Below are 14,741 nucleotides of genomic sequence, written 5' to 3'. Positions count from 1 at the left end.
TAAAGGACTGAGGGGTGCCTGGACTACAGGACTGAGGGGTCTCTGGACTACAGGACTACAGGACTGAGGGGTCTCTGGACTACAGGACTACAGGACTGAGGGGTGTCTGAGCTATGGGACTGTGAGGTCTCTGGACTACAGGACTATAGGACTGAGGGGTCTCTGGACTACAGGACTGAGGGGTGTCTGGACTACAAGAATAAAGGAATGAGGGATGTCTGGACTACAGGACTGAGGGGTCTCTTGACTACAGGACTACAGGATTGAGGCATCTCTGGACTACAGGACTAAGGGGTGTCTGGACTACAGGACTACAGGACTGAGGGGTGTCTGGACTACAGGACTAATGGACTGAAGGGTGTCTGGACTACAGGACTGAGGGGTCTCTGGACTACAGGACTACAGGACTGAGGGGTGTCTGGGCTACAGGACTGAGGGGTCTCTGGACTACAGTACTATAGGACTGAGGGGTCTCTGGACTTCAGGACTACAGGTCTGAGGGGTGTCTGGACTACAGGACTACAGGACTGAGGGGTCTCTTGACTACAGGACTACAGGACTGAGGGGTGTCTGAGCTACGGGACTGTGGGGTCTCTGGACTACAGGACTATAGGACTGAGGGGTCTCTGGACTACAGGACTACAAGACTGAGGGGTCTCTGGACTACAGGACTGAGGGGTGTCTGGACTACAAGAATAAAGGAATGAGGGATGTCTGGACTACAGGACTGAGGGGTCTCTTGACTACAGGACTACAGGATTGAGGCATCTCTGGACTACAGGACTAAGGGGTGTCTGGACTACAGGACTACAGGACTGAGGGGTGTCTGGACTACAGGACTAAAGGACTGAAGGGTGTCTGGACTACAGGACTGAGGGGTCTCTGGACTACAGGGCTACAGGACTGAGGGGTGTCTGGGCTACAGGACTGAGGGGTCTCTGGACTACAGAACTATAGGACTGAGGGGTCTCTGGACTACAGGACTACAGGGCTGAGGGGTGTCTGGACTACAGGACTACAGGACTGAGGGGTCTCTTGACTACAGGACTACAGGACTGAGGGGTGTCTGAGCTACGGGACTGTGGGGTCTCTGGACTACAGGACTATAGGACTGAGGGGTCTCTGGACTACAGGACTACAGGACTGAGGGGTGTCTGGGCTACAGGACTGAGGGGTCTCTGGACTACAGAACTATAGGACTGAGGGGTCTCTGGACTACAGGACTACAGGGCTGAGGGGTGTCTGGACTACAGGACTACAGGACTGAGGGGTCTCTTGACTACAGGACTACAGGACTGAGGGGTGTCTGAGCTACGGGACTGTGGGGTCTCTGGACTACAGGACTATAGGACTGAGGGGTCTCTGGACTACAGGACTACAGGACTGAGGGGTGTCTGGGCTACAGGACTGAGGGGTCTCTGGACTACAGAACTATAGGACTGAGGGGTCTCTGGACTACAGGACTACAGGGCTGAGGGGTGTCTGGACTACAGGACTACAGGACTGAGGGGTCTCTTGACTACAGGACTACAGGATTGAGGCATCTCTGGACTACAGGACTAAGGGGTGTCTGGACTACAGGACTACAGGACTGAGGGGTGTCTGGACTACAGGACTACAGGACTGAGGGCTCTCTGGACTACAGGACTGAGGGGTCTCTGGACTACAGGACTACAGGACTGAGGGGTCTCTGGACTACAGGACTACAGGACTGAGGGGTGTCTGAGCTACGGGACTGTGAGGTCTCTGGACTACAGGACTATAGGACTGAGGGGTCTCTGGACTACAGGACTACAAGACTGAGGGGTCTCTGGACTACAGGACTGAGGGGTGTCTGGACTACAAGAATAAAGGAATGAGGGATGTCTGGACTACAGGACTGAGGGGTCTCTTGACTACAGGACTACAGGATTGAGGCATCTCTGGACTACAGGACTAAGGGGTGTCTGGACTACAGGACTACAGGACTGAGGGGTGTCTGGACTACAGGACTAAAGGACTGAGGGGTCTCTTGACTACAGGACTACAGGACTGAGGGGTGTCTGAGCTACGGGACTGTGGGGTCTCTGGACTACAGGACTATAGGACTGAGGGGTCTCTGGACTACAGGACTACAGGACTGAGGGGTGTCTGGGCTACAGGACTGAGGGGTCTCTGGACTACAGAACTATAGGACTGAGGGGTCTCTGGACTACAGGACTACAGGGCTGAGGGGTGTCTGGACTACAGGACTACAGGACTACAGGATTGAGGCATCTCTGGACTACAGGACTAAGGGGTGTCTGGACTACAGGACTACAGGACTGAGGGATGTATGGACTACAGGACTACAGGACTGAGGGGTGCCTGGACTACAGGACTGAGGGGTCTCTGGACTACAGGACTACAGGACTGAGGGGTCTCTGGACTACAGGACTACAGGACTGAGGGGTCTCTGGACTACAGGACTGAGGGATCTCTGGACTACAGGACTACAGGACTGAGGGGTGTCTGGATTACAGGACTACAGGCTTACAGGACTGAGGGGAGTCTGGACTACAGGACTACAGAACTGAGGGGTGTCTGGACTACAGGACTAAAGGACCGAGGGCTCTCTGGACTACAGGACTACAGGACTGATGGCTCTCTGGACAACAGCACTACAGGACTGAGGGGTCTCTGGACTATAGGACTGAGAGAATCCAGGTGGCTTTCACACTCTGAGCTTTGTGTTTGTTAGACGTTACGATCTAAAAAGCGATGCTAACCTTACCCAGATCTGTTACTAACGCACTTTCTCTCTCTGTCTTTCTGGTTCTCTTTTTTTCTTTTTTTTGCTCTTTATTAACATGTTAATCATAGGAGAGTGTGTGTGTGTCAAGTCAAATGTATTTATATAGCACTTTTTACAACATCTATTGTCACAAATCGGCTTCACACATGTCCAAGTCCAAGCCCCCAGTGAGTGAGCCAAGGGTGACAGTGGTGAGGAAAAGCCTCATGTTTCCCCTTAATAACTCACATTATGTAAAGCTGGAGGTGGCATCTGGGTGCTGTGACGCAGACGAGAATGACTGCAGTATTTTAGTGTAGTCAGACTAGCAGAGGAAAGGCATGTTAGCACTGCCATCCCACGCTGAGTCAGCGTCTCTACAGAGGCAGCACTGCCTCACATATCTGTTTAAACCTCATTCGCTCTGGTGAAGCTTTTCAGGTATAACAGAGAATGAGGTTAAAGTTTAACTTCACCAGAATCACTGCTTCAGTGCTGCACAGGAACCAGTCAGGTCTCTCCAGTCAGGTCTCTCCTGTCAGGTCTCTCCAGGTCTCTACAGTCAGGTCTCTCCCTGGTGGCTCATCTTTCCACATCCACACACACAGGTCTTAGTAACATTTGTATACATATTCTGTGTGTGGGGGTTTGTCTGTTTTATTAAGAAGGTTATTTAGTTACCTATGTGTATGTGTATGTGTATGTGTGAATGTGTATGTGAGTGTGTATGTGTATGTGTATGTGTGAATGTGTATGTGAGTGTGTATGTGTATGTGTATGTGTGAATGTGTATGTGAGTGTGTATGTGTATGTGTGAATGTGTATGTGAGTGTGTGTATGTGTGTATGTGTATGTGAGTGTGTGTATGTGTATGTCAGTGGATGTATGTGAGTGTGTGCATGTGTATGTGTATGTGAGTGTGTGAGTGTGTGTGTGTGTATGTGTATGTGTATGTGAGTGTGTGTATGTGTATGTGTATGTGAGTGTGTGAGTGTGTGTGTGTGTATGTGTATGTGTATGTGTATGTGAATGTGAGTGTATGTGTATGTGTATGTGAATGTGAGTGTGTGTATGTGTATGTGAGTGTGTGTATGTATGTGTGTATGTGTATGTGTGTATGTGTATGTGAGTGTGTGTATGTGTATGTGTATGTGAGTGTGTGTATGTATGTGTGTATGTGTATGTGAGTGTGTGTATGTGTATGTGAGTGTGTGTATGTGTATGTGTATGTGTATGTGAGTGTGTGTATGTGAATGTGTGTATGTGTATGTGTATGTGAGTGAGTGTATGTGTATGTGAGTTTGTGTATGTATATGTGTATGTGTATGTGAGTGTGTGTATGTGTATGTGTATGTGAGTGTGTGTATGTGTGTATGTGTATGTGAGTGTGTGTATGTGTATGAGTGTGTGTATGTGTATGAGTGTGTGTATGTGTATGTGTATGTGTATGTGAGTGTGTGTATGTGTATGTGTGTGTGTATGTGTATGTGTATGTGTATGTGAGTGTGTGTATGTGTATGTGTATGTGTGTATGTGTATGTGAGTGTGTGTATGTGTATGTGTGTATGTGTATGTGTGTATGTGTATGTGAGTGTGTGGCTCACATACATGCCGTAGTTTCTCCGCCCCTCGATTGATTGCTCACACCTGTCCCTTGTTTATACTTTGTTAAGTTCATGTATTTAAACTGTGTCTGATTCCCTGTGTGTTTGCTGTTCATTGCATTTATGTGCTTGGTTGTATTGAATATTTGACTGATTGCATTTATGTGTTTGGATGTGTTAGAAAGCCGGTCTGTTTTTCAACGCCTGTGTTTGTTAGACAGTGTGTTGTCTTAACCGTTTGTTTTTCCTTACTTCCGTGTGTTATTTCCTAGTTTCTGTTGTAGCCTGCTTCCCCTGTTTGTCTTCATGTACTTCATCATATATTCCCATGATCTCTGTATTGGTAACACGACGCTGGACTGCTCTGATGACTACAACTCTGGATTTGCCCCTAATAAATCTTGATCTTCTCTGCACATGCATCCACCTCCTTACCGCTCACCGTTACAGTGCACAGAATGTACCTCACACAGGCAGAGTGACCTTCACATGAATGGAGACTTCCTCATTTCACACAAGAGGAAGTGATGGCTTGTGAGTGTGTGTGTGTGTGTGTGTGTGTGTGTGTGTGTGTGTGTGTGTGTGTGTGTGTGTGAATATGAGTGTGTGCGTGTGTGAGTGTGTGTGTGTGTGTGTGTGTGTGTGTGAATATGAGTGTGTGCGTGTGTGAGTGTGTGTGTGTGTGTGTGTGTGTGAATATGAGTGTGAATATGAGTGTGTGCGTGTGTGAGTGTGAGTGTGTGTGTGTGTGTGTGTGTGTGTGTGAATATGAGTGTGCGTGTGTGTGTGAGTGTGTGTGTGTGAATATGAGTGTGTGCGTGTGTGAGTGTGAGTGTGTGTGTGTGTGTGTGTGAGTGTGTGTGTGTGTGTGTGTGTGTGAATATGAGTGTGTGCGTGTGTGTGTGAGTGTGTGTGTGTGTGTGTGTGTGTGTGTGTGTGTTACTGCCTTTACTGCTCCTCTTCTTGCCCTATATACAACTTCTCTCTCTCTCCCTTTCTACTAATAATTTCTCAGTCAGTCTCTCAGACCTGAAGGTAGCAGGGCTCAGATTCTTACCGGCTCCTGATCCAGAACCAGACAGATTCAACTTTCTTGATCCAGACAGACTCAGCTCTTGCAGAGAAGCCAAACAATACAAACATTTCTAAAGTTATTCATATTGTAAGCAGAACTAATGCAGGTCCAGCTAGATCCCACGTGTCTGGCTGAGAACTGTAGATTCTCACGTGACTGATGAGTCAGTGGATTTAGCAGAGCAGGACAGTGGCATGGTTTTCTGTAATAATAAGGAAAGAGTTTCAGATGAAACTGGTCGTTATTATTTTTATCATGTTAGTGGAAATATTCTGTTCCACTTTACACAACCAAAGGCTTGCGGCAAATTTGTATTTCACTAAAATCTAATCCAGATTTAAAGATTCGAGATTAGGGTATAAGACACAGTGCTGCTGTGTTTGAGTTTGTGTCTGTATTTTGAAGGGGGAGGTAACACTTATTGATCCCAGACAGGAAATGGAAGTGTAGAAGCCGTGAATGCAGCACTTCACTTGGGCAGATAATCACATGGTCATAATGGACAGCGCTCGGTCCTCCGGTCAGCACTGTGTGTGTTTGTTACTGGAGAACAGGAATTACACACTGTGTGTCTCTGCTAACCTGCACAGAGCTATCTGCATTTGAACAAGGTGACTGGGCATTAGCTAGTAATCTCTAATCTTACACACACACACACACACACACACACACATACACACAAAAACCAGGCCAACTTTAGGAACATGTGTGCTGAGTGTTGTCATCATTCTCATGGGAAACAGTACTGCATTAGTAAATTATTACTGCTTTCCAGATAGAGCTCTCTGTGTGTGTGTGTGTGTGTGTGTGTGTGTGTGTGTGAGAGAGAGAGAGAGAGAGAGAGAGAAAGTGTGTTAATAAGATGAACACTTCACCTTGCTGGTAACAGCAGGTCAGTGAGTTCTTTTGGGGAGTAGAGGCGGGGTGTGTGTGTGGAGGAGCATAACTGAACACAGGCAGGATCAGTCACACAGTAAAGCCATTTAGCTGTGAAGCTTGCTTGTGTGTGTGTGTGTGTGTGTGTGTGTGTGTGTGTGTGTGTGTGTGTGTGTGTGTGTGTGTGTGTGTGTGTGTGTGTGTGTGTGTGTGTAAAAGTCAAAGTCAAAGTCAAAGTCAAATTTATTTATATAGGGCATTGTACAACACACAGAGCACTCACTGATGTAGCTGTATGTAACTCTCTGATGTAGGTGGATGTAACTCTCTGATGTAGGTGGATGTAACACTCTGATGTGGGTGGATGTAACACTCTGATGTGGGTGGATGTAACACTCTGATGTGGGTGGATGTAATAGTGGCACTGCCTGCGGACAAAACACCACAAGCTCCACATGAGGACTGTCGCTTGCTGTCTTCCTCTCTCGATCTCTTCCACCTCCACCTTGTTTCTTCTTTCTCAATCACGTCACCACACACTTAGTATTACCATTAGAGATATGAGACAACAACATACAGATCGGACTGGAAATATGAAAGTATGAATAATAGCCCAGGAATCTGGTACGCAATTACACTGCTGTCATATGCAGTGGAATCAGATGGTTCAAGGATCATGTGGAATGAAACTAGACCTGTTCTCTGACAGGGTTAGAACACACCTGTGTACCTACAGAAAGAACACACCTCTTCATCTACAGTTGGAACACACCTCAGACAAGGTTAGAACACACCTGTTCTCTCAGAAGGTTAGAACACACCTGTGCACCTACAGTAAGAACACAGCTGTTCTCTGCCAGGGTTAGAACACACCTGTTCGTCTATGATTAAAACACACCTGTGCACCTAGAGTAAGAGCACACCTGTTCTCTGACAGGGTTAGAACACACCTGTGCACCTACACTATGAACACACATGTTCATCTACAGTTAAAACACACCTGTGCAACTACAGTAAGAACACACTTGTTCTCTGACAGGGTCATAACACACCTGTTCTCAGAAAGGCTTAAAACACACTTGTGCACGTTCAGTAAGAACACAGCTGTTCATCTATGGTTAGAACACACCTGTTCTCTGACAGGGTTAGAACACACTTGTTCTCTGACAGGGTTAGAACACACCTGTGCACCTACAATAAGAACACACCTGTTCACCTACATTAAGAACACATCTGTTCTCTGACAGGGTTGGAACACACCTGTGCACCTACAGTAAGAACAAACCTGTTCTCAGACAGAGTTAGAACACACTTGATCTTTCACATGGTTAGAAAACACCTGTGCATCTACAGTAAGAATACACCTGTTCTCTAACAGGGATAGAACACACCTGTGCACCTACAGTAAGAATACACCTGTTCTCTGACAGGGTTCGAACATACTTGTGCACTTACAGTAAGAACACACCTGTTCTCTGACAGGGTTAAAACACACCTGTGCACCTAAAGTAAGAACACACTTGTTCTCCGACAGGGTCATAACCTATTCTCTGAAAGGCTTAGAACACACCTGTGCACATTCACTAAGAACACACCTGTTCATCTATGGTTAGAACACACCTGTTCTCTGAGAGGGTTAGAACACATCTGTTCTCTTACAGGGTTAGAACAAACTTGTTCATCTATGGTTAAAACACACCTGTGCACCTACAGTAAGAACATACTTGTTCTCTGACAGGGGTAGAACACACCTGTGCACCTACAGTAAGAACACATTTGTTCTCTGTCATGGTTAGAATATACCTGTTTGCTGACAGGGTTAGAACACAGCTGTGTACCTACAGTAAGAACACACCTGTTTTCTGACAGGGTTAGAAGATACCTGTTCTCTGACACAGTGAGAACACACTTGTGCACCTACAGTAAGAACACACCTGTTTTCCGACAGGGTTAGAACACACCTGTTCTCTGATAGGGTTAGAACACACCTGTGCACCTGTTCTCTGACAGGGTTAGAACACACCTGTGCATCTACAGTAAGAAAACAGCTGTTCTCTGACAGGGTGAGAACACACTTGTTCATCTATGGTTAAAACACATCTGTGCACCTACAGTAAGAACACACTGGGTCTCTGACAGGTTATAACACATCTGTGCACCTACAGTAAGAACACACCTGTCCTCTGACAGGGTTAGAACACACCTGTGCACCTAGAGTAAGAACAGACCTTTTCTCAGACAGGGTTAGAACACACCTGTGCACCTACAGTGGAGTATAAACCTGTTCTCTGACATGGTTAGCACACACCTGTTCTCTGACAAGGTTAGAACACACCTGTGCACATACAGTAAGAACACACCTGCTCTGTGACAGGGTTAGAACATACCTGTTCTCTCACAAGGTCAGAACTTGTTCAACTATGGTTAAAACACACCTGTGCACCTACAGTAAGAAAACAGCTGTTCTCTGACAGGGTTAGAACACACTTGTTCATCTATGGTTAAAACACATCTGTGCATCTACAGTAAGAACACACTGGGTCTCTGACAGGTTACAACACATCTGTGCACCAACAGTAAGAACATACCTGTTCTCTGACAGGGTTACAACAAACCTGTTCTCTGACAGGGTTAGAACACACTTGCTCATTTATAGCTAAAACACACCTGTGCACCTACAGTAAGAACAGACCTGTTCTCCGACAGGGTTAGAACACACCTGTGCACCTACAGTGGAGTACACACCTGTTCTCTGACATGGTTAGCACACACCTGTTCTCTGACAAGGTTAGAACACACCTGTGCACATACAGTAAGAACACACCTGTTCTCTGACAGGGTTAGAACACACATGTTCTTTGACAGGGTTAGAACACACCTGTGCACCTACAGTAAGAACACACCTGTGCACCTATACTAAGAACACACCTGTTCTCTGACAGGGATAGAACACACCTGTGCACCTAGAGTAAGAACAGACCTTTTCTCAGACAGGGTTAGAACACACCTGTGCACCTACAGTGGAGTATAAACCTGTTCTCTGACATGGTTAGCACACACCTGTTCTCTGACAAGGTTAGAACACACCTGTGCACCTACAGTAAGAACACACCTGCTCTGTGACAGGGTTAGAACACACCTGTGCACCTAGAGTAAGAACCCACCTGTTCTCTGAAAGCATTAGAACACACCTGTGCACCTACAGTAAGAACACACCTGTGCACCTATAGTAAGAACACACCTGTTCTCTGACAGGGTTAGAACACACCTGTGCACCTACAGTAAGAACACACCTGTGCACCTATACTAAGAACACATTTGTTCTCTGACAGGGTTAGAACACACTTGTTCATCTACAATGAAAACACACCTGTGTGCCTACAGTACGAGCACACCTGTTCTGTGACAGGGTTAGAACACCCCTCTGCACCTACAGTTAGAACACACCTGTTCTCTGACAGGATTAGAACACACCTGTTATCTGACAAGGTTAGAGCACACCTGTGCACCTACAGTAAGACCACACCTGGTCTCTGACAGGGTTCAAATACGCCTGTGCACCTACAGTAAGAACATACCTGTTCTCTGACAGGGTTACAACAAACCTGTTCTCTCAAAGGGTTAGAACACACTTGTTCATCTATAGTTAAAACACACCTGTACACCTAAAGAAAGAACACACATGTTCTCTGACAGGATTAAAACACACCTGTGCACCTATTCTAAGAACACACCTGCTCTCTGACAGGATTAGAACACAGGTGTACCCCTACAGTAAGAAAACACCTGTTCTCTGACAGGGTTAGAACACACCTGTTCTCTGACAGGGTTAGAACACACATGTTCTTTGACAGGGTTAGAACACACCTGTGCACCTGTTCTCTCACAAGGTCAGAACAAACTTGTTCATCTATGGTTAAAACACACCTGTGCACCTACAATAAGAACACACTGGGTCTCTGACAGGTTACAACACATCTGTGCACCTACAGTAAGAACACACCTGTCCTCTGACAGGGTTAGAACACACCTGTGCACCTAGAGTAAGAACAGACCTGTTCTCCGACAGGGTTAGAACACACCTGTGCACCTATAGTGGAGTACATACCTGTTCTCTGACATGGTTAGCACACACCTGTTCTCTGACAGGGTTGGAGCACACCTGTGCACCTACAGTAAGAACACACCTGTCCTCTGACAGGGTTAAAACACACCTGTGCACCTACAGTGGAGTACACACCTGTTCTCTGACAGGGTTGGAGCACACCTGTGCACCTACAGTAAGAAAACAGCTGTTCTCTGACAGGGTTAGAACACACCTGTTCTTTGACAGGGTTAGAACACACTTGTTCATCTACAATTAAAACACACCTGTGCGCCTACAGTATGAACACACCTGTGACAGGCTTAGAACACACCTGTGCACCTACAGTTAGAACACACCTGTTCTCTGACAGGGTTAGAACACACTTGTTCATCTATGGTTAAAACACATCTGTGCACCTACATTAAGAACACACTGGGTCTCTGACAGGTTACAACACATCTGTGCACCAACAGTAAGAACATACCTGTTCTCTGACAGGGTTACAACAAACCTGTTCTCTGACAGGGTTAGAACACACTTGCTCATTTATAGCTAAAACACACCTGTGCACCTACAGTAAGAACAGACCTGTTCTCCGACAGGGTTAGAACACACCTGTGCACCTACAGTGGAGTACACACCTGTTCTCTGACATGGTTAGCACACACCTGTTCTCTGACAGGGTTGGAGCACACGTCTGCACCTACAGTAAGAACATACCTGTTCTCTAACAGGGTTAGAACACACCTGTGCACATACAGTAGAGAACACACCTGTTCTCTGACATGGTTAGCACACACCTGTTCTCTGACAGGGTTAGAATACACCTGTGTATCTAGTGTAAGAACCCACCTGTTCTCTGACAGGGCTAAAACACACCTGGCACCTAGAGTAAGAACCCACCTGTTCTCTGACAGCATTAGAACACACCTGTGCACCTACAGTAAGAACACACCTGTGCACCTATACTAAGAACACACCTGTTCTCTGACAGGGTTAGAACACACCTGTTCTTTGACACGGTTAGAACACACTTGTTCATCTACAATGAAAACACACCTGTGCGCCTACAGTACGAGCACACCTGTTCTGTGACAGGGTTAGAACACCCCTCTGCACCTACAGTTAGAACACACCTGTTCTCTGACAGGATTAGAACACACCTGTTATCTGACAAGGTTAGAGCACACCTGTGCACCTACAGTAAGACCACACCTGGTCTCTGACAGGGTTCAAATACGCCTGTGCACCTACAGTAAGAACATACCTGTTCTCTGACAGGGTTACAACAAACCTATTCTCTTAAAGGGTTAGAACACACTTGTTCATCTATAGTTAAAACACACCTGTACATGTAAAGAAAGAACACACCTGTTCTGTGACAGGATTAAAACACACCTGTGCACCTATTCTAAGAACACACCTGCTCTCTGACAGGATTAGAACACAGGTGTACCCCTACAGTAAGAAAACACCTGTTCTCTGACAGGGTTAGAACACACCTGTTCTCTGACAGGGTTAGAACACACATGTTCTTTGACAGGGTTAGAACACACCTGTGCACCTGTTCTCTCACAAGGTCAGAACAAACTTGTTCATCTATGGTTAAAACACACCTGTGCACCTACAATAAGAACACACTGGGTCTCTGACAGGTTACAACACATCTGTGCACCTACAGTAAGAACACACCTGTCCTCTGACAGGGTTAAAACACACCTGTGCACCTACAGTGGTGTACACACCTGTTCTCTGACAGGGTTGGAGCACACCTGTGCACCTACAGTAAGAAAACAGCTGTTCTCTGACAGGGTTAGAACACACCTGTTCTTTGACAGGGTTAGAACACACTTGTTCATCTACAATTAAAACACACCTGTGCGCCTACAGTATGAACACACCTGTGACAGGCTTAGAACACACCTGTGCACCTACAGTTAGAACACACCTGTTCTCTGACAGTGTTAGAACACACCTGTTCTCTGACAGGGTTAGAACACACCTGTGCACCTACAGTAAGACCACACCTGGTCTCTGACAGATTTAGAACACACCTGTGCACCTACAGTAAGAACACACCTATTCATCTACAGTTAAAACACACCTGTGCACCTACAGCCGTGGCACGACACACATGGCAGCATGTTTCATATTATACTCCCCGTTCCAATTACGTATGCTACCTACTACCTAAAAACAAACCTAATAAATAATAATAATAGCAATAATAATAGATAATCAAGACATTTTTTTTGAGAAATGTCCTTATTACCAGACACAGGCTCGTATTACAGACTGTCCCTTTTAAACTGTTTTTTAAAATTACACCTTTAATACTCTCAACGTTTTGTTGAGTGCATGTGTGATTTTGAATGCTGGTGGTGTAGACAGTTCATGTGGGAGGGACTGATGTGATAAAGGGCTGTTTCTCCGTCTGAAACGTGGGTACGCGGCATTGCAATAGAGGCCACAGTGTCAGCCCGTAACCACGGTGATACAGCTGGGCATGCACAACCACGCGATCTGTAGGCAGTGTTTAAATCAACATGCAAGCAGAGTTACTCAAGGAAACCTGCAGTGTGTGTGTGTGTGTGTGTGTGAGTGTGAGTGTGTGTGTGTGTGTGTGCGCGTGTGTGTGTGTGTGTGTGTGTGTGTGAGTGTGTGTACGTGTGTGAGTTTGAGTGTTCGTGTGTGTGTGTTAGTGTGAGTGTGCGTGTGCGAGTGTGTGTGTGTGCGTGCGAGTGTGAGTGTGTGTGTGTGTGTGTGAGTGTGCGAATGTGAGTGTGTGTGTGAGTGTGTGTGTGTGTTGGGGGGGGGGGGGCGGTTCTCCCAGTGTCTCTACATGCTTTGAAGAAACCGGACACGTTACAGAATAAGAATAAAAGACTTCTCCACACGAAAAGAAAAGTGGCTAACGCACCAGACGCTGAGTTTAATTTTCTTTTTAAATGCTGTGTTCTGTTCTACTTTTGCATTTGTGACGGGTGGAATTTAAACACGTGACACACATCCCAGTGCATCTGAGCCAAGGAATGCAGAACAGAGGTTTAGCAAAACAGAGGTTTAGAAGAGAATTTTAGTAGAAGAGAGGATTTCTTCGGAGGAGATATTTCACTACACGCTTACAGAACGCCGAGTAGATTTCAGTTCTGCTCTTTACATTTCTTTAACTCGTTACAGTGATGCCTCTCAGATCTGTGTACTGATATATTGCAGCTATTTTTGGCAAAATGCAAATCAAACAGAAACACAACGTTAAGAGTCCCAGCTGATGACACTGCAGAGGGATCTCGACCTTTAATGGAAAATGTCTGCATGTTCAATGAGGAAAATCTTGTTATTCTTGCAGATATAATTCGTTTGTGTATGTGTGTGAAAATCAGCAGAGGCAGCGAGTCCTTCCCCCAAACCTCCAACCCTCAGAAACATTCCTTTCACATATTTGGAGCGTGTGTTTGTGTGTGTGTGCTCAGTTTTGGACACTCATTATATTGGCACTGCAGGTCTGCTTACTTACATTATCTTCGCTGGTATTGCACCCAGACCACACACAGCTGTATGGTCTGGGAGGCCACTACACAGGTACACACAAAGATGTGTCTGAATGTCTGTGTGAGAAGCACAAGTCCATTCTTACTGCTGTGGATGAAAATATCGGGGGGGTCTGTCTCCTTTGCTGAGCTTCATCTGAGCTCTCAGAGGAGTATAAAAATCTGTGGGTGTGAATGGGGTGGAGTAGGATAGTAACCCCTCCCGCAGACCACCTACACAGCTGATGGTTTTATCCAAAGCGACTTACAATTATGACTGAGTACATCTTGAGTAATTGAAGGTTAAGGGTCTTGCTCAGGGGCCCAACAGTGCTAACATGGCAGTGGTGCAACTTGAACTGATAACCTTCTGATTACAAGGCCAGTACCTTAACCACTGAGCTACCACTGCCTACACACGTACTCACGTATGTATGTACACACATATACATACGCACACACGCACACATGCTAGGTGTGTGGTACAAAGGCCCGTCGATGCCGAGCCGCAAACCAACACAACTGTGTGGAAACATGACGTGGCAGTAACAGATCACAGCTGTGTGCTACACAGTACGTAGAACTCCAACCACACAAACAGCACCTCCACTTAACTTTTCAATGAATTAGCCGTTACGTTTGTGTTACACGTTTATTTCAGGTAGTCTTAAATAGAACACAAATTAAGTAAAGTCCCAGGCACTGTTGCAGAGTAAAAGTTGACCAACACACAAAGTGTGAAAATAAAAGGTTTAAAGGTTTAAAAAGGTACCAGGGTTAAAGGTACACTTAAAAAAAGTGTCAAAATAAAAGAACC

This window comes from Electrophorus electricus, chromosome 21 (genome assembly GCF_013358815.1).
Source record: "Electrophorus electricus isolate fEleEle1 chromosome 21, fEleEle1.pri, whole genome shotgun sequence".
Taxonomy (NCBI): domain Eukaryota; kingdom Metazoa; phylum Chordata; class Actinopteri; order Gymnotiformes; family Gymnotidae; genus Electrophorus; species Electrophorus electricus.
Note: the sequence above shows the minus strand (reverse complement) of the source record.